This window comes from Ambystoma mexicanum, chromosome 11 (assembly GCF_040938575.1).
Source record: "Ambystoma mexicanum isolate Mex_15411 chromosome 11, UKY_AmexF1_1, whole genome shotgun sequence".
Taxonomy (NCBI): Eukaryota; Metazoa; Chordata; class Amphibia; order Caudata; family Ambystomatidae; genus Ambystoma; species Ambystoma mexicanum.
The window spans coordinates 824,915,316-824,939,973 of record NC_090934.1 but is presented as its reverse complement, the minus strand read 5'-3'; the positions used below and the strand labels follow the sequence as shown (position 1 = coordinate 824,939,973).

Here is a 24,658-nt window from a genome sequence, read left to right as displayed (position 1 = left end):
GTTTGTCTGAAACACAAAGATCCACTGGCAATAAAAAGCGTAGGTCCCTAGTTTGCATTTCTTAGAATTTGAGGTGACACTCAGAGTTGTCTCGGGCGTGACTGTACCTTTCATAGGAGATGTGCTAATCCCCAAACCCTCTTCCTTTGTCCCAGTAATCTGTCTTAGTGCCTCTAGCAAGTTGTTTTCTGAAACAAAGCTTACCTGAACATCCTGTAAAATTGGTAACTTTTCAGGAGCAGTACAGTGCAGTATATAGCATTCCTGTTGCGCACAGCATCTAGATCCAAAAATTGCTTACTCTACCCCAGAAATTAGAATTCACCCAGTCAAACAGAGGGATCTATAAAGAGCATGGCAAGTAGTTAACATAAGCTACTTCCCCCAAGTTCTCTTGGTGCACTCTGCTGCCCTCTTTTAACAGAAGAATGCAACTGCAGGTCTTGCTTCTCAGCAAGGTACCTAAATATAGAATCCTTGGTGCACTCTTGCTAAATCTGCTGGAATGTGTCTTCTATTGTGCCCAAGGTGGTTGTGTATTTGGGGACTCAGGGAAGCAAGGGAGCAGTCTAATGCACTGCAGTGCTAAGAGAGGCATGCCTTTTTCAGAAAAAAGTTCAGGTTTTCTGCCAATCAGAAAAAAATAGCAATGCAATCAGGCCAAAGGCAGAACACACATGCCAGTGAGTCTCTGTGGCGCAATTGGTTAGCGCGTTCGGCTGTTAACCGAAAAGACGCTGCTGTTTTGGGCACAAAGACACAGAGTGTTCCACTCAGTAAACCTGAGTCATTTCTCCCGTGTTCTCTGGGTTCAGCCTACTGTCCCCTTTTAACACAAGTGCGCAACTGTGGCTTTCTCCTCATGGCAAGTTATGCCTACACAGAGGGCATTTGGTGCACTGTTGATGGGCTCTGTCCTCTACTAAATCCCCTGTGTTTGTGGATTACGGGAGGTAGGGAAGTGCTTGATACCCTGATTTGCTGTGGGAAATAGAGCTATTTTAGAAATATTTTCAGGTTGCCTGGGGAGCATAAGCAAACAGCACACCAATCAGGCCCCAGTGTAAGCACTGCATGAGTCTCTGTGGCGCAATCGGTTAGCGCGTTCGGCTGTTAACCGAAAGGTTGGTGGTTCAAGCCCACCCAGGGACGGTGCATTTTGGCTCAAAAATTCAGCGTGACCAACTATGGACTTCTGTTTACCTCTCGCAGGTCTCGTCTGCTGACGTCCAAAAAATCCAATAAACTGCAAGCAATTATTCTCGCTTGCTTTAGTTTTTCAAAACTTGCCATTCAATTCATAAACATCAAGACTTCATGGGAAGGGTTTGGCTGCAGCGTGTACTGATGCACAGAAGGAAGCTATCCTAGCCAGTCTACCTAAAGAAGCAATGAGGCTCTGCAGGTGCATGTACGTCTCCTACCTTTATTCTGTCATCAGACACAACAGGTGGATTGCCACAAGGACCTCGTGGCGCAATGGTAGGCGTCTGACTCCAGATCAGAAGGTTGCGTGTTCAAATCACGTCGGGGTCATATTTGCTTTTCCCACTCTGAAATATAAAATTGCTCTTCAGTATCTCGTTATTTCAACCTGACTGCATCTTTGTGCTCTGGGCCTGGTTGTTCTGGCGTTTCGAATGTAAGCTTTGCAGCAGGGAAGTATCATATTGACAGACACCCATGAAGGACATGGTCAACCTTTAAAGCAGGCCAATCTCTATGTTTTACTGGATGCAGCAGAAGTATTTCCTCTTTACCATCTCTTCAAGTGGGCCTGACTGATGTGCTGTTTTGTGCACGCTACGTGGGCTTTGTAAAGCATACCTCTGCCATTTGCATGGCCTCCTAGCGCTGTCAATATTTTCGTGTAATCGCTGAATGCTGCAGTGTCCTGGGAACTCTAGGTGTGACTAAAGGATATATGCTGGGGCCCCGAAAGGGGGTCGGCAGTCTAGTGGCAATGCCCATCACTTTGCAGTTTGGGTTTGTGAGTTCAGGTACCGGTCTGGTGTCGGAAACCTGTAAGCGCCCTCCCAATCAACTGTCGGTCCTGGATTGTGAGGATTTCCCCTTATACTGGTCTCAGTAGACACATTTCCATTTTACTTTTTCACTCTCGCATTGCCTATTTCTCTCTCTCTCATAGTTACATTATAGACAAGAGAGACTCTGTCAGCGAGAGGGCTTCACAGCACCTTCCCCCCTTTCCCTAAGTGCATTGCAAGGGGCTCTGGGAGGCGTGCACATTTGTCTGAAACACAAAGATCCACTGGCAATAAAAAGCGTAGGTCCCTAGTTTGCATTTCTTAGAATTTGAGGTGACACTCAGAGTTGTCTCGGGCGTGACTGTACCTTTCATAGGAGATGTGCTAATCCCCAAACCCTCTTCCTTTGTCCCAGTAATCTGTCTTAGTGCCTCTAGCAAGTTGTTTTCTGAAACAAAGCTTACCTGAACATCCTGTAAAATTGGTAACTTTTCAGTAGCAGTACAGTGCAGTATATAGCATTCCTGTTGCGCACAGCATCTAGATCCAAAAATTGCTTACTCTACCCCAGAAATTAGAATTCACCCAGTCAAACAGAGGGATCTATAAAGAGCATGGCAAGTAGTTAACATAAGCTACTTCCCCCAAGTTCTCTTGGTGCACTCTGCTGCCCTCTTTTAACAGAAGAATGCAACTGCAGGTCTTGCTTCTCAGCAAGGTACCTACATATAGAAACCTTGGTGCACTCTTGCTAAATCTGCTGGAATGTGTCTTCTATTGTGCCCAAGGTGGTTGTGTATTTGGGGACTCAGGGAAGCAAGGGAGCAGTCTAATGCACTGCAGTGCTAAGAGAGGCATGCCTTTTTCAGAAAAAAAATCAGGTTTTCTGCCAATCAGAAAAAAATAGCAATGCAATCAGGCCAAAGGCAGAACACACATGCCAGTGAGTCTCTGTGGCGCAATTGGTTAGCGCGTTCGGCTGTTAACCGAAAAGACGCTGCTGTTTTGGGCACAAAGACACAGAGTGTTCCACTCAGTAAACCTGAGTCATTTCTCCCGTGTTCTCTGGGTTCAGCCTACTGTCCCCTTTTAACACAAGTGCGCAACTGTGACTTTCTCCTCATAGCAAGTTATGCCTACACAGAGGGCATTTGGTGCACTGTTGATGGGCTCTGTCCTCTACTAAATCCCCTGTGTTTGTGGATTACGGGAGGTAGGGAAGTGCTTGATACCCTGATTTGCTGTGGGAAATAGAGCTATTTTAGAAATATTTTCAGGTTGCCTGGGGAGCATAAGCAAACAGCACACCAATCAGGCCCCAGTGTAAGCACTGCTTGAGTCTCTGTGGCGCAATCGGTTAGCGCGTTCGGCTGTAAAGGTTGGTGGTTCAAGCCCACCCAGGGACGATGCATTTTGGCTCAAAAATTCAGCATGACCAACTATGAACTTCTGTTTACCTCTCGCAGGTCTCGTCTGCTGACGTCCAAAAAATCCAATAAACTGCAAGCAATTCTTCTCGCTTGCTTTAGTTTTTCAAAACTTGCCATTCAATTCATAAACATCAAGACTTCATGGGAAGGGTTTGGCTGCAGCGTGTACTGATGCACAGAAGGAAGCTATCCTAGCCAGTCTACCTAAAGAAGCAATGAGGCTCTGCAGGTGCATGTACGTCTCCTACCTTTATTCTGTCATCAGACACAACAGGTGGATTGCCACAAGGACCTCGTGGCGCAATGGTAGGCGTCTGACTCCAGATCAGAAGGTTGCGTGTTCAAATCACGTCGGGGTCATATTTGCTTTTCCCACTCTGAAATATAAAATTGCTCTTCAGTATCTCGTTATTTCAACCTGACTGCATCTTTGTGCTCTGGGCCTGGTTGTTCTGGCGTTTCGAATGTAAGCTTTGCAGCAGGGAAGTATCATATTGACAGACACCCATGAAGGACATGGTCAACCTTTAAAGCAGGCCAATCTCTATGTTTTACTGGATGCAGCAGAAGTATTTCCTCTTTACCATCTCTTCAAGTGGGCCTGACTGATGTGCTGTTTTGTGCACGCTACGTGGGCTTTGTAAAGCATACCTCTGCCATTTGCATGGCCTCCTAGCGCTGTCAATATTTTCGTGTAATCGCTGAATGCTGCAGTGTCCTGGGAACTCTAGGTGTGACTAAAGGATATATGCTGGGGCCCCGAAAGGGGGTCGGCAGTCTAGTGGCAATGCCCATCACTTTGCAGTTTGGGTTTGTGAGTTCAGGTACCGGTCTGGTGTCGGAAACCTGTAAGCGCCCTCCCAATCAACTGTCGGTCCTGGATTGTGAGGATTTCCCCTTATACTGGTCTCAGTAGACACATTTCCATTTTACTTTTTCACTCTCGCATTGCCTATTTCTCTCTCTCTCATAGTTACATTATAGACAAGAGAGACTCTGTCAGCGAGAGGGCTTCACAGCACCTTCCCCCCTTTCCCTAAGTGCATTGCAAGGGGCTCTGGGAGGCGTGCACATTTGTCTGAAACACAAAGATCCACTGGCAATAAAAAGCGTAGGTCCCTAGTTTGCATTTCTTAGAATTTGAGGTGACACTCAGAGTTGTCTCGGGCGTGACTGTACCTTTCATAGGAGATGTGCTAATCCCCAAACCCTCTTCCTTTGTCCCAGTAATCTGTCTTAGTGCCTCTAGCAAGTTGTTTTCTGAAACAAAGCTTACCTGAACATCCTGTAAAATTGGTAACTTTTCAGTAGCAGTACAGTGCAGTATATAGCATTCCTGTTGCGCACAGCATCTAGATCCAAAAATTGCTTACTCTACCCCAGAAATTAGAATTCACCCAGTCAAACAGAGGGATCTATAAAGAGCATGGCAAGTAGTTAACATAAGCTACTTCCCCCAAGTTCTCTTGGTGCACTCTGCTGCCCTCTTTTAACAGAAGAATGCAACTGCAGGTCTTGCTTCTCAGCAAGGTACCTACATATAGAAACCTTGGTGCACTCTTGCTAAATCTGCTGGAATGTGTCTTCTATTGTGCCCAAGGTGGTTGTGTATTTGGGGACTCAGGGAAGCAAGGGAGCAGTCTAATGCACTGCAGTGCTAAGAGAGGCATGCCTTTTTCAGAAAAAAAATCAGGTTTTCTGCCAATCAGAAAAAAATAGCAATGCAATCAGGCCAAAGGCAGAACACACATGCCAGTGAGTCTCTGTGGCGCAATTGGTTAGCGCGTTCGGCTGTTAACCGAAAAGACGCTGCTGTTTTGGGCACAAAGACACAGAGTGTTCCACTCAGTAAACCTGAGTCATTTCTCCCGTGTTCTCTGGGTTCAGCCTACTGTCCCCTTTTAACACAAGTGCGCAACTGTGGCTTTCTCCTCATAGCAAGTTATGCCTACACAGAGGGCATTTGGTGCACTGTTGATGGGCTCTGTCCTCTACTAAATCCCCTGTGTTTGTGGATTACGGGAGGTAGGGAAGTGCTTGATACCCTGATTTGCTGTGGGAAATAGAGCTATTTTAGAAATATTTTCAGGTTGCCTGGGGAGCATAAGCAAACAGCACACCAATCAGGCCCCAGTGTAAGCACTGCTTGAGTCTCTGTGGCGCAATCGGTTAGCGCGTTCGGCTGTAAAGGTTGGTGGTTCAAGCCCACCCAGGGACGATGCATTTTGGCTCAAAAATTCAGCATGACCAACTATGAACTTCTGTTTACCTCTCGCAGGTCTCGTCTGCTGACGTCCAAAAAATCCAATAAACTGCAAGCAATTCTTCTCGCTTGCTTTAGTTTTTCAAAACTTGCCATTCAATTCATAAACATCAAGACTTCATGGGAAGGGTTTGGCTGCAGCGTGTACTGATGCACAGAAGGAAGCTATCCTAGCCAGTCTACTTAAAGAAGCAATGAGGCTCTGCAGGTCCATGTACGTCTCCTACCTTTATTCTGTCATCAGACTACCCAGGTGGACTGCCACAAGGACCTCGTGGCGCAATGGTAGCGCGTCTGACTCCAGATCAGAAGGTTGCGTGTTCAAATCACGTCGGGGTCATATTTGCTTTTCCCACTCTGAAATACAAAATTGCTCTTCAGTATCTCGTTATTTCAACCTGACTGCATCTTTGTGCTCTGGGCCTAGTTGTTCTGGCGTTTCGAATGTAAACTTTGCAGCAGGGAAGTATCATATTGACAGACACCCATGAAGTACATGGTCAACCTTTAAAGCAGGCCAATCTCTATGTTTTACTGGATGCAGCAGAAGTATTTCCTCTTTACCATCTCTTCAAGTGGGCCTGACTGATGTGCTGTTTTGTGCACGCTACGTGGGCTTTGTAAAGCATACCTCTGCCATTTGCATGGCCTCCTAGCGCTGTCAATATTTTCGTGTAATCGCTGAATGCTGCACTGTCCTGGGAACTCTAGGTGTGACTAAAGGATATATGCTGAGGCCCGAAAGGCGGTCGGCAGTCTAGTGACAATGCCCATCACTTTGCAGTTTGGGTTTGTGAGTTCAGGTACCGGTCTGGTGTCGGAAACCTGTAAGCGCCCTCCCAATCAACTGTCGGTCCTGGATTGTGAGGATTTCCCCTTATACTGGTCTCAGTAGACACATTTCCATTTTACTTTTTCACTCTCGCATTGCCTATTTCTCTCTCTCTCATAGATACATTATAGACAAGAGAGACATTGTCAGCGAGAGGGCTTCACAGCACCTTCCCCCCTTTCCCTAAGTGCATTGCAAGGGGCTCTGGGAGGCGTGCACATTTGTCTGAAACACAAAGATCCCCTAGCAATAAAAAGCGTAGGTCCCTAGTTTGCATTTCTTAGAATTTGAGGTGACACTCAGAGTTGTCTCGGGCGTGACTGTACCTTTCATAGGAGATGTGCTAATCCCCAAACACTCTTCCTTTGTCCCAGTAATCTGTCTTAGTGCCTCTAGCAAGTTGTTTTCTGAAACAAAGCTTACCTGAACATCCTGTAAAATTGGTAACTTTTCAGTAGCAGTACAGTGCAGTATATAGCATTCCTGTTGCACACAGCATCTAGATCCAAAAATTGCTTACTCTACCCCAGAAATTAGAATTCACCCAGTCAAACAGAGGGGTCTATAAAGAGCATGGCAAGTAGTTAACATAAGCTACTTCCCCCAAGTTCTCTTGGTGCACTCTGCTGCCCTCTTTTAACAGAAGAATGCAACTGCAGGTCTTGCTTCTCAGCAAGGTACCTACATATAGAATCCTTGGTGCACTCTTGCTAAATCTGCTGGAATGTGTCTTCTATTGTGCCCAAGGTGGTTGTGTATTTGGGGACTCAGGGAAGCAAGGGAGCAGTCTAATGCACTGCAGTGCTAAGAGAGGCATGCCTTTTTCAGAAAAAAGTTCAGGTTTTCTGCCAATCAGAAAAAAATAGCAATGCAATCAGGCCAAAGGCAGAACACACATGCCAGTGAGTCTCTGTGGCGCAATTGGTTAGCTTGTTCGGCTGTTAACCGAAAAGATGCTGCTGTTTTTGGCACAATTACACAGAGTGTTCCACTCAGTAAACCTGAGTCATTTCTCCCGTGTTCTCTGGGTTCAGCCTACTGTCCCCTTTTAACACAAGTGCGCAACTGTGGCTTTCTCCTCATAGCAAGTTATGCCTATACAGAGGACATTTGGTGCACTGTTGATGAGCTCTGTCCTCTACTAAATCCCCTGTGTTTGTGGATTAGGGGAGGTAGGGAAGTGCTTGATACCCTGATTTGCTGTGGGAAATAGAGCTATTTTAGAAATATTTTCAGGTTGCCTGGGAAGCATGAGCAAACAGCACACCAATCAGGCCCCTGTGTAAGAACTGCATGAGTCTCTGTGGCGCAATCGGTTAGCGCGTTCGGCTGTTAACCGAAAGGTTGGTGGTTCAAGCCCACCCAGGGACGGTGCATTTTGGCTCAAAAATTCAGCGTGACCAACTATGGACTTCTGTTTACCTCTCGCAGGTCTCGTCTGCTGACGTCCAAAAAATCCAATAAACTGCAAGCAATTCTTCTCGCTTGCTTTAGTTTTTCAAAACTTGCCATTCAATTGATAAACATCAAGACTTCATGGGAAGGGTTTGGCTGCAGCGTGTGCTGATGCACAGAAGGAAGCTATCCTAGCCAGTCTACTTAAAGAAGCAATGAGGCTCTGCAGGTGCATGTACGTCTCCTACCTTTATTCTGTCATCAGACACACCAGGTGGATTGCCACAAGGACCTCGTGGCGCAATGGTAGCGCGTCTGACTCCAGATCAGAAGGTTGCGTGTTCAAATCACGTCGGGGTAATATTTGCTTTTCCCACTCTGAAATATAAAATTGCTCTTCAGTATCTCGTTATTTCAACCTGACTGCATCTTTGTGCTCTGGGCCTAGTTGTTCTGGCGTTTCGAATGTAAACTTTGCAGCAGGGAAGTATCATATTGACAGACACCCATGAAGGACATGGTCAACCTTTAAAGCAGGCCAATCTCTATATTTTACTGGATGCAGCAGAAGTATTTCCTCTTTACCATCTCTTCAAGTGGGCCTGACTGATGTGCTGTTTTGTGCACGCTACGTGGGCTTTGTAAAGCATACCTCTGCCATTTGCATGGCCTCCTAGCGCTTTCAATATTTTCGTGTAATCGCTGAATGCTGCACTGTCCTGGGAACTCTATGTGTGACTAAAGGATATATGCTGGGGCCCCGAAAGGGGGTCGGCAGTCTAGTGGCAATGGGCATCACTTTGCAGTTTGGGTTTGTGAGTTCAGGTACCGGTCTGGTGTCGGAAACCTTTAAGCGCCCTCCCAATCAACTGTCGGTCCTGGATTGTGAGGATTTCCCCTTATACTGGTCTCAGTAGACACATTTCCATTTTACTTTTTCACTCTCGCATTGCCTATTTCTCTCTCTCTCATAGTTACATTATAGACAAGAGACACATTGTCAGCGAGAGGGCTTCACAGCACCTTCCCCCCTTTCCCTAAGTGCATTGCAAGGGGCTCTGGGAGGCGTGCACGTTTGTCTGAAACACAAAGATCCACTGGCAATAAAAAGCGTAGGTCCCTAGTTTGCATTTCTTAGAATTTGAGGTGACACTCAGAGTTGTCTCGGGCGTGACTGTACCTTTCATAGGAGATGTGCTAATCCACAAACCCTCTTCCTTTGTCCCAGTAATCTGTCTTAGTGCCTCTAGCAAGTTGTTTTCTGAAACAAAGCTTACCTGAACATCCTGTAAAATTGGTAACTTTTCAGGAGCAGTACAGTGCAGTATATAGCATTCCTGTTGCGCACAGCATCTAGATCCAAAAATTGCTTACTCTACCCCAGAAATTAGAATTCACCCAGTCAAACAGAGGGATCTATAAAGAGCATGGCAAGCAGTTAACATAAGCTACTTCCCCCAAGTTCTCTTGGTGCACTCTGCTGCCCTCTTTTAACAGAAGAATGCAACTGCAGGTCTTGCTTCTCAGCAAGGTACCTAAATATAGAATCCTTGGTGCACTCTTGCTAAATCTGCTGGAATGTGTCTTCTATTGTGCCCAAGGTGGTTGTGTATTTGGGGACTCAGGGAAGCAAGGGAGCAGTCTAATGCACTGCAGTGCTAAGAGAGGCATGCCTTTTTCAGAAAAAAGTTCAGGTTTTCTGCCAATCAGAAAAAAATAGCAATGCAATCAGGCCAAAGGCAGAACACACATGCCAGTGAGTCTCTGTGGCGCAATTGGTTAGCGCGTTCGGCTGTTAACCGAAAAGACGCTGCTGTTTTGGGCACAAAGACACAGAGTGTTCCACTCAGTAAACCTGAGTCATTTCTCCCGTGTTCTCTGGGTTCAGCCTACTGTCCCCTTTTAACACAAGTGCGCAACTGTGGCTTTCTCCTCATAGCAAGTTATGCCTACACAGAGGGCATTTGGTGCACTGTTGATGGGCTCTGTCCTCTACTAAATCCCCTGTGTTTGTGGATTACGGGAGGTAGGGAAGTGCTTGATACCCTGATTTGCTGTGGGAAATAGAGGTATTTTAGAAATATTTTCAGGTTGCCTGGGGAGCATAAGCAAACAGCACACCAATCAGGCCCCAGTGTAAGCACTGCATGAGTCTCTGTGGCGCAATCGGTTAGCGCGTTCGGCTGTTAACCGAAAGGTTGGTGGTTCAAGCCCACCCAGGGACGGTGCATTTTGGCTCAAAAATTCAGCGTGACCAACTATGGACTTCTGTTTACCTCTCGCAGGTCTCGTCTGCTGACGTCCAAAAAATCCAATAAACTGTAAGCAATTCTTCTCGCTTGCTTTAGTTTTTCAAAACTTGCCATTCAATTCATAAACATCAAGACTTCATGGGAAGGGTTTGGCTGCAGCGTGTACTGATGCACAGAAGGAAGCTATCCTAGCCAGTCTACTTAAAGAAGCAATGAGGCTCTGCAGGTGCATGTACGTCTCCTACCTTTATTCTGTCATCAGACACACCTGGTGAACTGCCGCAAGGACCTCGTGGCGCAATGGTAGCGCGTCTGACTCCAGATCAGAAGGTTTCGTGTTCAAATCACGTCGGGGGCATATTTGCTTTTCCCACTCTGAAATATAAAATTGCTCTTCAGTATCTCGTTATTTCAACCTGACTGCATCTTTGTGCTCTGGGCCTAGTTGTTCTGGCGTTTCGAATGTAAGCTTTGCAGCAGGGAAGTATCATATTGACAGACACCCATGAAGGACATGGTCAACCTTTAAAGCAGGCCAATCTCTATGTTTTACTGGATGCAGCAGAAGTATTTCCTCTTTACCATCTCTTCAAGTGGGCCTGACTGATGTCCTGTTTTGTGCACGCTACGTGGGCTTTGTAAAGCATACCTCTGCCATTTGCATGGCCTCCTAGCGCTGTCAATATTTTCGTGTAATCGCTGAATGCTGCACTGTCGTGGGAACTCTAGGTGTGACTAAAGGATATATGCTGGGGCCCCGAAAGGGGGTCGGCAGTCTAGTGGCAATGCCCATCACTTTGCAGTTTGGGTTTGTGAGTTCAGGTACCGGTCTGGTGTCGGAAACCTGTAAGCGCCCTCCCAATCAACTGTCGGTCCTGGATTGTGAGGATTTCCCCTTATACTGGTCTCAGTAGACACATTTCCATTTTACTTTTTCACTCTCGCATTGCCTATTTCTCTCTCTCTCATAGTTACATTATAGACAAGAGAGACATTGTCAGCGAGAGGGCTTCACAGCAACTTCCCCCATTTCCCTAAGTGCATTGCAAGGGGCTCTGGGAGGCGTGCACATTTGTCTGAAACACAAAGATCCACTGGCAATAAAAAGCGTAGGTCCCTAGTTTGCATTTCTTAGAATTTGAGGTGACACTCAGAGTTGTCTCGGGCGTGACTGTACCTTTCATAGGAGATGTGCTAATCCCCAAACCCTCTTCCTTTGTCCCAGTAATCTGTCTTAGTGCCTCTAGCAAGTTGTTTTCTGAAACAAAGCTTACCTGAACATCCTGTAAAATTGGTAACTTTTCAGTAGCAGTACAGTGAAGTATATAGCATTCCTGTTGCGCACAGCATCTAGATCCAAAAATTGCTTACTCTACCCCAGAAATTAGAATTCACCCAGTCAAACAGAGGGATCTATAAAGAGCATGGCAAGTAGTTAACATAAGCTACTTCCCCCAAGTTCTCTTGGTGCACTCTGCTGCCATCTTTTAACAGAAGAATGCAACTGCAGGTCTTGCTTCTCAGCAAGGTACCTACATATAGAAACCTTGGTGCACTCTTGCTAAATCTGCTGGAATGTGTCTTCTATTGTGCCCAAGGTGGTTGTGTATTTGGGGACTCAGGGAAGCAAGGGAGCAATCTAATGCACTGCAGTGCTACGAGAGGCATGCCTTTTTCAGAAAAAAGTTCAGGTTTTCTGCCAATCAGAAAAAAATAGCAATGCAATCAGGCCAAAGGCAGAACACACATGCCAGTGAGTCTCTGTGGCGCAATTGGTTAGCGCGTTCGGCTGTTAACCGAAAAGACGCTGCTGTTTTGGGCACAAAGACACAGAGTGTTCCACTCAGTAAACCTGAGTCATTTCTCCCGTGTTCTCTGGGTTCAGCCTACTGTCCCCTTTTAACACAAGTGCGCAACTGTGGCTTTCTCCTCATAGCAAGTTATGCCTACACAGAGGGCATTTGGTGCACTGTTGATGGGCTCTGTCCTCTACTAAATCCCCTGTGTTTGTGGATTACGGGAGGTAGGGAAGTACTTCATACCCGGATTTGCTGTGGGAAATAGAGCTATTTTAGAAATATTTTCAGGTTGCCTGGGGAGCATAAGCAAACAGCACACCAATCAGGCCCCAGTGTAGGCACTGCATGAGTCTCTGTGGCGCAATCGGTTAGCGCGTTCGGCTGTTAACCGAAAGGTTGGTGGTTCAAGCCCACCCAGGGACGATGCATTTTGGCTCAAAAATTCAGCATGACCAACTATGAACTTCTGTTTACCTCTCGCAGGTCTCGTCTGCTGGCGTCCAAAAAATCCAATAAACTGCAAGCAATTCTTCTCGCTTGCTTTAGTTTTTCAAAACTTGCCATTCAATTCATAAACATCAAGACTTCATGGGAAGGGTTTGGCTGCAGCGTGTACTGATGCACAGAAGGAAGCTATCCTAGCCAGTCTACTTAAAGAAGCAATGAGGCTCTGCAGGTGCATGTACGTCTCCTACCTTTATTCTGTCATCAGACACACCAGGTGGACTGCCACAAGGACCTCGTGGCGCAATGGTAGCGCGTCTGACTCCAGATCAGAAGGTTTCGTGTTCAAATCACGTCGGGGTCATATTTGCTTTCCCCACTCTGAAATACAAAATTGCTCTTCAGTATCTCGTTATTTCAACCTGACTGCATCTTTGTGCTCTGGGCCTGGTTGTTCTGGCGTTTCGAATGTAAGCTTTGCAGCAGGGAAGTATCATATTGACAGACACCCATGAAGGACATGGTCAACCTTTAAAGCAGGCCAATCTCTATGTTTTACTGGATGCAGCAGAAGTATTTCTTCTTTACCATCTCTTCAAGTGGGCCTGACTGATGTGCTGTTTTGTGCACGCTACGTGGGCTTTGTAAAGCATACCTCTGCCATTTGCATGGCCTCCTAGCGCTGTCAATATTTTCGTGTAATCGCTGAATGCTGCACTGTCCTGGGAACTCTACGTGTGACTAAAGGATATATGTTGGGGCCCCGAAAGGGGGTCGGCAGTCTAGTGGCAATGCCCATCACTTTGCAGTTTGGGTTTGTGAGTTCAGGTACCGGTCTGGTGTCGGAAACCTGTAAGCGCCCTCCCAATCAACTGTCGGTCCTGGATTGTGAGGATTTCCCCTTATACTGGTCTCAGTAGACACATTTCCTTTTTACTTTTTCACTCTCGCATTGCCTATTTCTCTCTCTCTCATAGATACATTATAGACAAGAGAGACATTGTCAGCGAGAGTGCTTCACAGCACCTTCCCCCATTTCCCTAAGTGCATTGCAAGGGGCTCTGGGAGGCGTGCACATTTGTCTGAAACACAAAGATCCACTGGCAATAAAAAGCGTAGGTCCCTAGTTTGCATTTCTTAGAATTTGAGGTGACACTCAGAGTTGTCTCGGGCGTGACTGTACCTTTCATAGGAGATGTGCTAATCCCCAAACCCTCTTCCTTTGTCCCAGTAATCTGTCTTAGTGCCTCTAGCAAGTTGTTTTCTGAAACAAAGCTTACCTGAACATCCTGTAAAATTGGTAACTTTTCAGTAGCAGTACAGTGAAGTATATAGCATTCCTGTTGCGCACAGCATCTAGATCCAAAAATTGCTTACTCTACCCCAGAAATTAGAATTCACCCAGTCAAACAGAGGGATCTATAAAGAGCATGGCAAGTAGTTAACATAAGCTACTTCCCCCAAGTTCTCTTGGTGCACTCTGCTGCCCTCTTTTAACAGAAGAATGCAACTGCAGGTCTTGCTTCTCAGCAAGGTACCTACATATAGAAACCTTGGTGCACTCTTGCTAAATCTGCTGGAATGTGTCTTCTATTGTGCCCAAGGTGGTTGTGTATTTGGGGACTCAGGGAAGCAAGGGAGCAATCTAATGCACTGCAGTGCTACGAGAGGCATGCCTTTTTCAGAAAAAAGTTCAGGTTTTCTGCCAATCAGAAAAAAATAGCAATGCAATCAGGCCAAAGGCAGAACACACATGCCAGTGAGTCTCTGTGGCGCAATTGGTTAGCGCGTTCGGCTGTTAACCGAAAAGACGCTGCTGTTTTGGGCACAAAGACACAGAGTGTTCCACTCAGTAAACCTGAGTCATTTCTCCCGTGTTCTCTGGGTTCAGCCTACTGTCCCCTTTTAACACAAGTGCGCAACTTTGGCTTTCTCCTCATAGCAAGTTATGCCTACACAGAGGGCATTTGGTGCACTGTTGATGGGCTCTGTCCTCTACTAAATCCCCTGTGTTAGTGGATTACGGGAGGTAGGGAAGTACTTCATACCCGGATTTGCTGTGGGAAATAGAGCTATTTTAGAAATATTTTCAGGTTGCCTGGGGAGCATAAGCAAACAGCACACCAATCAGGCCCCAGTGTAGGCACTGCATGAGTCTCTGTGGCGCAATCGGTTAGCGCGTTCGGCTGTTAACCGAAAGGTTGGTGGTTCAAGCCCACCCAGGGACGATGCATTTTGGCTCAAAAATTCAGCATGACCAACTATGAACTTCTGTTTACCTCTCGCAGGTCTCGTCTGCTGACGTCCAAAAAATCCAATAAACTGCAAGCAATTCTTCTCGCTTGCTTTAGTTTTTCAAAACTTGCCATTCAATTCATAAACATCAAGACTTCATGGGAAGGGTTTGGCTGCAGCGTGTACTGATGCACAGAAGGAAGCTATCCTAGCCAGTCTACTTAAAGAAGCAATGAGGCTCTGCAGGTGCATGTACGTCTCCTACCTTTATTCTGTCATCAGACACACCAGGTGGACTGCCACAAGGACCTCGTGGCGCAATGGTAGCGCGTCTGACTCCAGATCAGAAGGTTGCGTGTTCAAATCACGTCGGGGTCATATTTGCTTTTCCCACTCTGAAATACAAAATTGCTCTTCAGTATCTCGTTATTTCAACCTGACTGCATCTTTGTGCTCTGGGCCTAGTTGTTCTGGCGTTTCGAATGTAAGCTTTGCAGCAGGGAAGTATCATATTGACAGACACCCATGAAGGACATGGTCAACCTTTAAAGCAGGCCAATCTCTATGTTTTACTGGATGCAGCAGAAGTATTTCCTCTTTACCATCTCTTCAAGTGGGCCTGACTGATGTCCTGTTTTGTGCACGCTACGTGGGCTTTGTAAAGCATACCTCTGCCATTTGCATGGCCTCCTAGCGCTGTCAATATTTTCGTGTAATCGCTGAATGCTGCACTGTCCTGGGAACTCTAGGTGTGACTAAAGGATATATGCTGAGGCCCGAAAGGGGGTCGGCAGTCTAGTGGCAATGCCCATCACTTTGCAGTTTGGGTTTGTGAGTTCAGGTACCGGTCTGGTGTCAGAAAACTGTAAGCGCCCTCCCAATCAACTGTCGGTCCTGGATTGTGAGGATTTCCCCTTATACTGGTCTCAGTAGACACATTTCCATTTTACTTTTTCACTCTCGCATTGCCTATTTCTCTCTCTCTCATAGATACATTATAGACAAGAGAGACATTGTCAGCGAGAGGGTTGCACATCACCTTCCCCCATTTCCCTAAGTGCATTGCATGGGGCTCTGGGAGGCGTGCACATTTGTCTGAAACACAAAGATCCACTGGCAATAAAAGGCGTAGGACCCCAGTTCGCATTTCTTAGAATTTGAGGAGGCACTCAGATTTGTCTCGGGCGTGACTGTACCTTTCATAGGAGATGTGCTAATCCCCAAACCCTCTTCCTTTGTCCCAGTAATCTGTCCTAGGGCCTCTAGCAAGTTGTTTTCTGAAACAAAGCTTACCTGAACATCCTGTAAAATTGGTAACTTTTCAGTAGCAGTACAGTGCAGTATATAGCATTCCTGTTGCGCACAGCATCTAGATCCAAAAATTGCTTACTCTACCCCAGAAATTAGAATTCACCCAGTCAAACAGAGGGATCTATAAAGAGCATGGCAAGTAGTTAACATAAGCTACTTCCCCCAAGTTCTCTTGGTGCACTCTGCTGCCCTCTTTTAACAGAAGAATGCAACTGCAGGTCTTGCTTCTCAGCAAGGTACCTACATATAGAAACCTTGGTGCACTCTTGCTAAATCTGCTGGAATGTGTCTTCTATTGTGCCCAAGGTGGTTGTGTATTTGGGGACTCAGGGAAGCAAGGGAGCAGTCTAATGCACTGCAGTGCTAAGAGAGGCATGCCTTTTTCAGAAAAAAGTTCAGGTTTTCTGCCAATCAGAAAAAAATAGCAATGCAATCAGGCCAAAGGCAGAACACACATGCCAGTGAGTCTCTGTGGCACAATTGGTTAGCGCGTTCGGCTGTTAACCGAAAAGACGCTGCTGTTTTTGGCACAAAGACACAGAGTGTTCCACTCAGTAAACCTGAGTCATTTCTCCCGTGTTCTCTGGGTTCAGCCTACTGTCCCCTTTTAACACAAGTGCGCAACTGTGGCTTTCTCCTCATAGCAAGTTATGCCTACACAGAGGACATTTGGTGCACTGTTGATGGGCTCTGTCCTCTACTAAATCCCCTGTGTTTGTGGATTAGGGGAGGTAGGGAAGTGCTTGATACCCTGATTTGCTGTGGGAAATAGAGCTATTTTAGAAATATTTTCAGGTTGCCTGGGAAGCATAAGCAAACAGCACACCAATCAGGCCCCAGTGTAAGCACTGCATGAGTCTCTGTGGCGCAATCGGTTAGCGCGTTCGGCTGTTAACCGAAAGGTTGGTGGTTCAAGCCCACCCAGGGACGATGCATATTGGCTCAAAAATTCAGCATGACCAACTATGAACTTCTGTTTACCTCTCGCAGGTCTCGTCTGCTGACGTCCAAAAAATCCAATAAACTGCAAGCAATTCTTCTCGCTTGCTTTAGTTTTTCAAAACTTGCCATTCAATTCATAAACATCAAGACTTCATGGGAAGGGTTTGGCTGCAGCGTGTACTGATGCACAGAAGGAAGCTATCCTAGCCAGTCTACTTAAAGAAGCAATGAGGCTCTGCAGGTGCATGTACGTCTCCTACCTTTATTCTGTCATCAGACACACCAGGTGTACTGCCACAAGGACCTCGTGGCGCAATGGTAGCGCGTCTGACTCCAGATCAGAAGGTTGCGTGTTCAAATCACGTCGGGGTCATATTTGCTTTTCCCACTCTGAAATACAAAATTGCTCTTCAGTATCTCGTTATTTCAACCTGACTGCATCTTTGTGCTCTGGGCCTAGTTGTTCTGGCGTTTCGAATGTAAGCTTTGCAGCAGGGAAGTATCATATTGACAGACACCCATGAAGGACATGGTCAACCTTTAAAGCAGGCCAATCTCTATGTTTTACTGGATGCAGCAGAAGTATTTCCTCTTTACCATCTCTTCAAGTGGGCCTGACTGATGTCCTGTTTTGTGCACGCTACGTGGGCTTTGTAAAGCATACCTCTGCCATTTGCATGGCCTCCTAGCGCTGTCAATATTTTCGTGTAATCGCTGAATGCTGCACTGTCCTGGGAACTCTAGGTGTGACTAAAGGATATATGCTGAGGCCCGAAAGGGGGTCGGCAGTCTAGTGGCAATGCCCATCACTTTGCAGTTTGGGTTTGTGAGTTCAGGTACCGGTCTGGTGTCAGAAAACTGTAAGCGCCCTCCCAATCAACTGTCGGTCCTGGATTGTGAGGATTTCCCCTTATACTGGTCTCAGTAGACACATTTCCATTTTACTTTTTCACTCTCGCATTGCCTATTTCTCTCTCTCTCATAGATACATTATAGACAAGAGAGACATTGTCAGCGAGAGGGTTGCACATCACCTTCCCCCATTTCCCTAAGTGCATTGCATGGGGCTCTGGGAGGCGTGCACATTTGTCTGAAACACAAAGATCCACTGGCAATAAAAGGCGTAGGACCCCAGTTCGCATTTCTTAGAATTTGAGGAGGCACTCAGAGTTGTCTCGGGCGTGACTGTACCTTTCATAGGAGATGTGCTAATCCCCAAACCCTCTTCCTTTGTCCCAGTAATCTGTCCTAGGGCCTCTAGCAAGTTGTTTTCTGAAACAAAGCTTACCTGAACATCCTGTAAAATTGGTAACTTTTCAGTAGCAGTACAGTGCAGTATATAGCATTCCTGTTGCGCACAGCATCTAGATCCAAAAATTGCTTACTCTACCCCAGAAATTAGAATTCACCCAGTCAAACAGAGGGATCTATAAAGAGCATGGCAAGTAGTTAACATAAGCTACTTCCCCCAAGTTCTCTTGGTGCACTCTGCTGCCCTCTTTTAACAGAAGAATGCAACTGCAGGTCTTGCTTCTCAGCAAGGTACCTACATATAGAAACCTCGGTGCACTCTTGCTAAATCTGCTGGAATGTGTCTTCTATTGTGCCCAAGGTGGTTGTGTATTTGGGGACTCAGGGAAGCAAGGGAGCAGTCTAATGCACTGCAGTGCTAAGAGAGGCATGCCTTTTTCAGAAAAAAGTTCAGGTTTTCTGCCAATCAGAAAAAAATAGCAATGCAATCAGGCCAAAGGCAGAACACACATGCCAGTGAGTCTCTGTGGCACAATTGGTTAGCGCGTCCGGCTGTTAACCGAAAAGACGCTGCTGTTTTTGGCACAAAGACACAGAGTGTTCCACTCAGTAAACCTGAGTCATTTCTCCCGTGTTCTCTGGGTTCAGCCTACTGTCCCCTTTTAACACAAGTGCGCAACTGTGGCTTTCTCCTCATAGCAAGTTATGCCTACACAGAGGACATTTGGTGCACTGTTGATGGGCTCTGTCCTCTACTAAATCCCCTGTGTTTGTGGATTAGGGGAGGTAGGGAAGTGCTTGATACCCTGATTTGCTGTGGGAAATAGAGCTATTTTAGAAATATTTTCAGGTTGCCTGGGAAGCATAAGCAAACAGCACACCAATCAGGCCCCAGTGTAAGCACTGCATGAGTCTCTGTGGCGCAATCGGTTAGCGCGTTCGGCTGTTAACCGAAAGGTTGGTGGTTCAAGCCCACCCAGGGACGATGCATTTTGGCTCAAAAATTCAGCATGACCAACTATGAACTTCTGTTTACCTCTCGCAGGTCTCGTCTGCTGACGTCCAAAAAATCCAATAAACTGCAAGCAATTCTTCTCGCTTGCTTTAGTTTTTCAAAACTTGCCATTCAATTCATAAACATCAAGACTTCATGGGAAGGGTTTGGCTGCAGCGTGTACTGATGCACAGAAGGAAGCTATCCTAGCCAGTCTACTTAAAGAAGCAATGAGGCTCTGCAGGTCCATGTACGTCTCCTACCTTTATTCTGTCATCAGACACACCAGGTGGACTGTCACAAGGACCTCGTGGCGCAATGGTAGCACGTCTGACTCCAGGTCAGAAGGTTGCGTGTTCAAATCACGTCGGGGTCATATTTGCTTTTCCCACTCTGAAATACAAAATTGCTCTTCAGTATCTCGTTTTTCAACCTGACTGCATCTTTGTGCTCTGGGCCTAGTTGTTCTGGCGTTTCGAATGTAAGCTTTGCAGCAGGGAAGTATCATATTGACAGACACCCATGAAGGACATGGTCAACCTTTAAAGCAGGCCAATCTCTATGTTTTACTGGATGCAGCAGAAGTATTTCCTCTTTACCATCTCTTCAAGTGGGCCTGACTGATGTGCTGTTTTGTGCACGCTACGTGGGCTTTGTAAAGCATACCTCTGCCATTTGCATGGCCTCCTAGCGCTGTCAATATTTTCGTGTAATCGCTGAATGCTGCACTGTCCTGGGAACTCTAGGTGTGACTAAAGGATATATGCTGAGGCCCGAAAGGGGGTCGGCAGTCTAGTGGCAATGCCCATCACTTTGCAGTTTGGGTTTGTGAGTTCAGGTACCGGTCTGGTGTCGGAAACCTGTAAGCGCCCTCCCAATCAACTGTCGGTCCTGGATTGTGAGGATTTCCCCTTATACTGGTCTCAGTAGACACATTTCCATTTTACTTTTTCACTCTCGCATTGCCTATTTCTCTCTCTCTCATAGATACATTATAGACAAGAGAGACATTGTCAGCGAGAGGGCTTCACAGCACCTTCCCCCATTTCCCTAAGTGCATTGCAAGGGGCTCTGGGAGGCGTGCACATTTGTCTGAAACACAAAGATCCACTGGCAATAAAAAGCGTAGGTCCCTAGTTTGCATTTCTTAGAATTTGAGGTGACACTCAGAGTTGTCTCGGGCGTGACTGTACCTTTCATAGGAGATGTGCTAATCCCCAAACCCTCTTCCTTTGTCCCAGTAATCTGTCTTAGTGCCTCTAGCAAGTTGTTTTCTGAAACAAAGCTTACCTTAACATCCTGTAAAATTGGTAACTTTTCAGTAGCAGTACAGTGCAGTATATAGCATTCCTGTTGCGCACAGCATCTAGATCCAAAAATTGCTTACTCTACCCCAGAAATTAGAATTCACCCAGTCAAACAGAGGGATCTATAAAGAGCATGGCAAGTAGTTAACATAAGCTACTTCCCCCAAGTTCTCTTGGTGCACTCTGCTGCCCTCTTTTAACAGAAGAATGCAACTGCAGGTCTTGCTTCTCAGCAAGGTACCTACATATAGAATCCTTGGTGCACTCTTGCTAAATCTGCTGGAATGTGTCTTCTATTGTGCCCAAGGTGGTTGTGTATTTGGGGACTCAGGGAAGCAAGGGAGCAGTCTAATGCACTGCAGTGCTAAGAGAGGCATGCCTTTTTCAGAAAAAAGTTCAGGTTTTCTGCCAATCAGAAAAAAATAGCAATGCAATCAGGCCAAAGGCAGAACACACATGCCAGTGAGTCTCTGTGGCGCAATTGGTTAGCGCGTTCGGCTGTTAACCGAAAAGACGCTGCTGTTTTTGGCACAAACACACAGAGTGTTCCACTCAGTAAACCTGAGTCATTTCTCCCGTGTTCTCTGGGTTCAGCCTACTGTCCCCTTTTAACACAAGTGCGCAACTGTGGCTTTCTCCTCATAGCAAGTTATGCCTATACAGAGGACATTTGGTGCACTGTTGATGGGCTCTGTCCTCTACTAAATCCCCTGTGTTTGTGGATTAGGGGAGGTAGGGAAGTGCTTGATACCCTGATTTGCTGTGGGAAATAGAGCTATTTTAGAAATATTTTCAGGTTGCCTGGGAAGCATAAGCAAACAGCACACCAATCAGGCCCCTGTGTAAGAACTGCATGAGTCTCTGTGGCGCAATCGGTTAGCGCGTTCGGCTGTTAACCGAAAGGTTGGTGGTTCAAGCCCACCCAGGGACGGTGCATTTTGGCTGAAAAATTCAGCGTGACCAACTATGGACTTCTGTTTACCTCTCGCAGGTCTCGTCTGCTGACGTCCAAAAAATCCAATAAACTGTAAGCAATTCTTCTCGCTTGCTTTAGTTTTTCAAAACTTGCCATTCAATTCATAAACATCAAGACTTCATGGGAAGGGTTTGGCTGCAGCGTGTACTGATGCACAGAAGGAAGCTATCCTAGCCAGTCTACTTAAAGAAGCAATGAGGCTCTGCAGGTGCATGTACGTCTCCTACCTTTATTCTGTCATCAGACACACCAGGTGAACTGCCGCAAGGACCTCGTGGCGCAATGGTAGCGCGTCTGACTCCAGATCAGAAGGTTTCGTGTTCAAATCACGTCGGGGGCATATTTGCTTTTCCCACTCTGAAATATAAAATTGCTCTTCAGTATCTCGTTATTTCAACCTGACTGCATCTTTGTGCTCTGGGCCTAGTTGTTCTGGCGTTTCGAATGTAAGCTTTGCAGCAGGGAAGTATCATATTGACAGACACCCATGAAGGACATGGTCAACCTTTAAAGCAGGCCAATCTCTATGTTTTACTGGATGCAGCAGAAGTATTTCCTCTTTACCATCTCTTCAAGTGGGCCTGACTGATGTGCTGTTTTGTGCACGCTACGTGGGCTTTGTAAAGCATACCTCTGCCATTTGCATGGCCTCCTAGCGCTGTCAATATTTTCGTGTAATCGCTGAATGCTGCACTGTCCTGGGAACTCTAGGTGTGACTAAAGGATATATGCTGGGGCCCCGAAAGGGGGTCGGCAGTCTAGTGGCAATGCCCATCACTTTGCAGTTTGGGTTTGTGAGTTCAGGTACCGGTCTGGTGTCGGAAACCTGTAAGCGCCCTCCCAATCAACTGTCGGTCCTGGATTGTGAGGATTTCCCCTTATACTGGTCTCAGTAGACACATTTCCATTTTACTTTTTCACTCTCGCATTGCCTATTTCTCTCTCTCTCATAGATACATTATAGAAAAGAAAGACATTGTCAGCGAGAGGGCTTCACAGCAACTTCCCCCATTTCCCTAAGTGCATTGCAAGGGGCTCTGGGAGGCGTGCACATTTGTCTGAAACACAAAGATCCACTGGCAATAAAAAGCGTAGGTCCCTAGATTGCATTTCTTAGAATTTGAGGTGACACTCAGAGTTGTCTCGGGCGTGACTGTACCTTTCATAGGAGATGTGCTAATCCCCAAACCCTCTTCCTTTGTCCCAGTAATCTGTCTTAGTGCCTCTAGCAAGTTGTTTTCTGAAACAAAGCTTACCTGAACATCCTGTAAAATTGGTAACTTTTCAGTAGCAGTACAGTGAAGTATATAGCATTCCTGTTGCGCACAGCATCTAGATCCAAAAATTGCTTACTCTACCCCAGAAATTAGAATTCACCCAGTCAAACAGAGGGATCTATAAAGAGCATGGCAAGTAGTTAACATAAGCTACTTCCCCCAAGTTCTCTTGGTGCACTCTGCTGCCCTCTTTTAACAGAAGAATGCAACTGCAGGTCTTTCTTCTCAGCAAGGTACCTACATATAGAAACCTTGGTGCACTCTTGCTAAATCTGCTGGAATGTGTCTTCTATTGTGCCCAAGGTGGTTGTGTATTTGGGGACTCAGGGAAGCAAGGGAGCAATCTAATGCACTGCAGTGCTACGAGAGGCATGCCTTTTTCAGAAAAAAGTTCAGGTTTTCTGCCAATCAGAAAAAAATATCAATGCAATCAGGCCAAAGGCAGAACACACATGCCAGTGAGTCTCTGTGGCGCAATTGGTTAGCGCGTTCGGCTGTTAACCGAAAAGACGCTGCTGTTTTGGGCACAAAGACACAGAGTGTTCCACTCAGTAAACCTGAGTCATTTCTCCCGTGTTCTCTGGGTTCAGCCTACTGTCCCCTTTTAACACAAGTGCGCAACTGTGGCTTTCTCCTCATAGCAAGTTATGCCTACACAGAGGGCATTTGGTGCACTGTTGATGGGCTCTGTCCTCTACTAAATCCCCTGTGTTTGTGGATTACGGGAGGTAGGGAAGTGCTTCATACCCGGATTTGCTGTGGGAAATAGAGCTATTTTAGAAATATTTTCAGGTTGCCTGGGGAGCATAAGCAAACAGCACACCAATCAGGCCCCAGTGTAGGCACTGCATGAGTCTCTGTGGCGCAATCGGTTAGCGCGTTCGGCTGTTAACCGAAAGGTTGGTGGTTCAAGCCCACCCAGGGACGATGCATTTTGGCTCAAAAATTCAGCATGACCAACTATGAACTTCTGTTTACCTCTCGCAGGTCTCGTCTGCTGACGTCCAAAAAATCCAATAAACTGCAAGCAATTCTTCTCGCTTGCTTTAGTTTTTCAAAACTTGCCATTCAATTCATAAACATCAAGACTTCATGGGAAGGGTTTGGCTGCAGCGTGTACTGATGCACAGAAGGAAGCTATCCTAGCCAGTCTACTTAAAGAAGCAATGAGGCTCTGCAGGTGCATGTACGTCTCCTACCTTTATTCTGTCATCAGACACACCAGGTGGACTGCCACAAGGACCTCGTGGCGCAATGGTAGCGCGTCTGACTCCAGATCAGAAGGTTGCGTGTTCAAATCACGTCGGGGTCATATTTGCTTTTCCCACTCTGAAATACAAAATTGCTCTTCAGTATCTCGTTATTTCAACCTGACTGCATCTTTGTGCTCTGGGCCTAGTTGTTCTGGCGTTTCGAATGTAAGCTTTGCAGCAGGGAAGTATCATATTGACAGACACCCATGAAGTGTGGAAATCGATATAATATTGTAACCTCAATCGCATTGTTTAAATGTATGTTGGCCTACGCCAAGCTGTCTAAAGAATATTGTGAACATAGGTTCCGCGGCAAGGTCTTGACCTTAATGTATTGTGTAAGCTGCCATCTTGGATCTAGCCGCCATTTTAGGTATTCTTGCAGTGTGGAAGTCACCCCGAATCACAAAATGGAGGCCGAATGACATTGCGAGTAAGACTTCGGCCATGGTGACCTCCGCACACGTGAATGAATAATATGTCAGCAGGCTACTTGTTAGGGTCATGAACTAAGACCCTGTCCTCTGTTTAACCTAGGTGTAAATATGTAACTGTATCAGCGGAACCGATCTAATATATGGAGATTGCATGTTCGACCTGGCTACGAACCCTAGCCATGGTTCCAGAAATGGTTAACTTGTAAGAGGGCTGGCCAATGCAGTACTAAATGTATAAAAACCCAAGCATCCCGATGATCGGTCTCTCCCAC

The 24,658-nt window shown here is 46.3% G+C and overlaps 18 non-coding genes across 18 annotated transcripts; all 18 read left to right on the top strand.

Moving 5' to 3' along the window:
• The first annotated feature begins 1,078 nt into the window (after positions 1–1,078).
• TRNAN-GUU (transfer RNA asparagine (anticodon GUU)) lies at positions 1,079–1,152 on the top strand. The gene has a single exon. It is a non-coding gene; the product is annotated as a tRNA-Asn (tRNA).
• A 4,797-nt stretch (positions 1,153–5,949) lies between these two features.
• Positions 5,950–6,021, top strand: TRNAW-CCA (transfer RNA tryptophan (anticodon CCA)). The gene has a single exon. It is a non-coding gene; the product is annotated as a tRNA-Trp (tRNA).
• A 1,789-nt stretch (positions 6,022–7,810) lies between these two features.
• TRNAN-GUU (transfer RNA asparagine (anticodon GUU)) lies at positions 7,811–7,884 on the top strand. The gene has a single exon. It is a non-coding gene; the product is annotated as a tRNA-Asn (tRNA).
• Positions 7,885–8,197: 313 nt separating this feature from the next.
• On the top strand, positions 8,198–8,269 carry TRNAW-CCA (transfer RNA tryptophan (anticodon CCA)). Its single transcript has one exon. It is a non-coding gene; the product is annotated as a tRNA-Trp (tRNA).
• Positions 8,270–10,059: 1,790 nt separating this feature from the next.
• TRNAN-GUU (transfer RNA asparagine (anticodon GUU)) lies at positions 10,060–10,133 on the top strand. Its single transcript has one exon. It is a non-coding gene; the product is annotated as a tRNA-Asn (tRNA).
• Positions 10,134–10,446: 313 nt separating this feature from the next.
• On the top strand, positions 10,447–10,518 carry TRNAW-CCA (transfer RNA tryptophan (anticodon CCA)). Its single transcript has one exon. It is a non-coding gene; the product is annotated as a tRNA-Trp (tRNA).
• A 1,790-nt stretch (positions 10,519–12,308) lies between these two features.
• Positions 12,309–12,382, top strand: TRNAN-GUU (transfer RNA asparagine (anticodon GUU)). Its single transcript has one exon. It is a non-coding gene; the product is annotated as a tRNA-Asn (tRNA).
• A 313-nt stretch (positions 12,383–12,695) lies between these two features.
• On the top strand, positions 12,696–12,767 carry TRNAW-CCA (transfer RNA tryptophan (anticodon CCA)). Its single transcript has one exon. It is a non-coding gene; the product is annotated as a tRNA-Trp (tRNA).
• Positions 12,768–14,557: 1,790 nt separating this feature from the next.
• TRNAN-GUU (transfer RNA asparagine (anticodon GUU)) lies at positions 14,558–14,631 on the top strand. Its single transcript has one exon. It is a non-coding gene; the product is annotated as a tRNA-Asn (tRNA).
• Positions 14,632–14,944: 313 nt separating this feature from the next.
• Positions 14,945–15,016, top strand: TRNAW-CCA (transfer RNA tryptophan (anticodon CCA)). Its single transcript has one exon. It is a non-coding gene; the product is annotated as a tRNA-Trp (tRNA).
• A 1,789-nt stretch (positions 15,017–16,805) lies between these two features.
• Positions 16,806–16,879, top strand: TRNAN-GUU (transfer RNA asparagine (anticodon GUU)). The gene has a single exon. It is a non-coding gene; the product is annotated as a tRNA-Asn (tRNA).
• Positions 16,880–17,192: 313 nt separating this feature from the next.
• On the top strand, positions 17,193–17,264 carry TRNAW-CCA (transfer RNA tryptophan (anticodon CCA)). Its single transcript has one exon. It is a non-coding gene; the product is annotated as a tRNA-Trp (tRNA).
• Positions 17,265–19,053: 1,789 nt separating this feature from the next.
• On the top strand, positions 19,054–19,127 carry TRNAN-GUU (transfer RNA asparagine (anticodon GUU)). Its single transcript has one exon. It is a non-coding gene; the product is annotated as a tRNA-Asn (tRNA).
• A 313-nt stretch (positions 19,128–19,440) lies between these two features.
• TRNAW-CCA (transfer RNA tryptophan (anticodon CCA)) lies at positions 19,441–19,512 on the top strand. Its single transcript has one exon. It is a non-coding gene; the product is annotated as a tRNA-Trp (tRNA).
• A 1,788-nt stretch (positions 19,513–21,300) lies between these two features.
• On the top strand, positions 21,301–21,374 carry TRNAN-GUU (transfer RNA asparagine (anticodon GUU)). The gene has a single exon. It is a non-coding gene; the product is annotated as a tRNA-Asn (tRNA).
• Positions 21,375–21,687: 313 nt separating this feature from the next.
• TRNAW-CCA (transfer RNA tryptophan (anticodon CCA)) lies at positions 21,688–21,759 on the top strand. Its single transcript has one exon. It is a non-coding gene; the product is annotated as a tRNA-Trp (tRNA).
• A 1,790-nt stretch (positions 21,760–23,549) lies between these two features.
• TRNAN-GUU (transfer RNA asparagine (anticodon GUU)) lies at positions 23,550–23,623 on the top strand. Its single transcript has one exon. It is a non-coding gene; the product is annotated as a tRNA-Asn (tRNA).
• A 313-nt stretch (positions 23,624–23,936) lies between these two features.
• On the top strand, positions 23,937–24,008 carry TRNAW-CCA (transfer RNA tryptophan (anticodon CCA)). Its single transcript has one exon. It is a non-coding gene; the product is annotated as a tRNA-Trp (tRNA).
• The last annotated feature ends 650 nt before the right edge of the window (positions 24,009–24,658 follow it).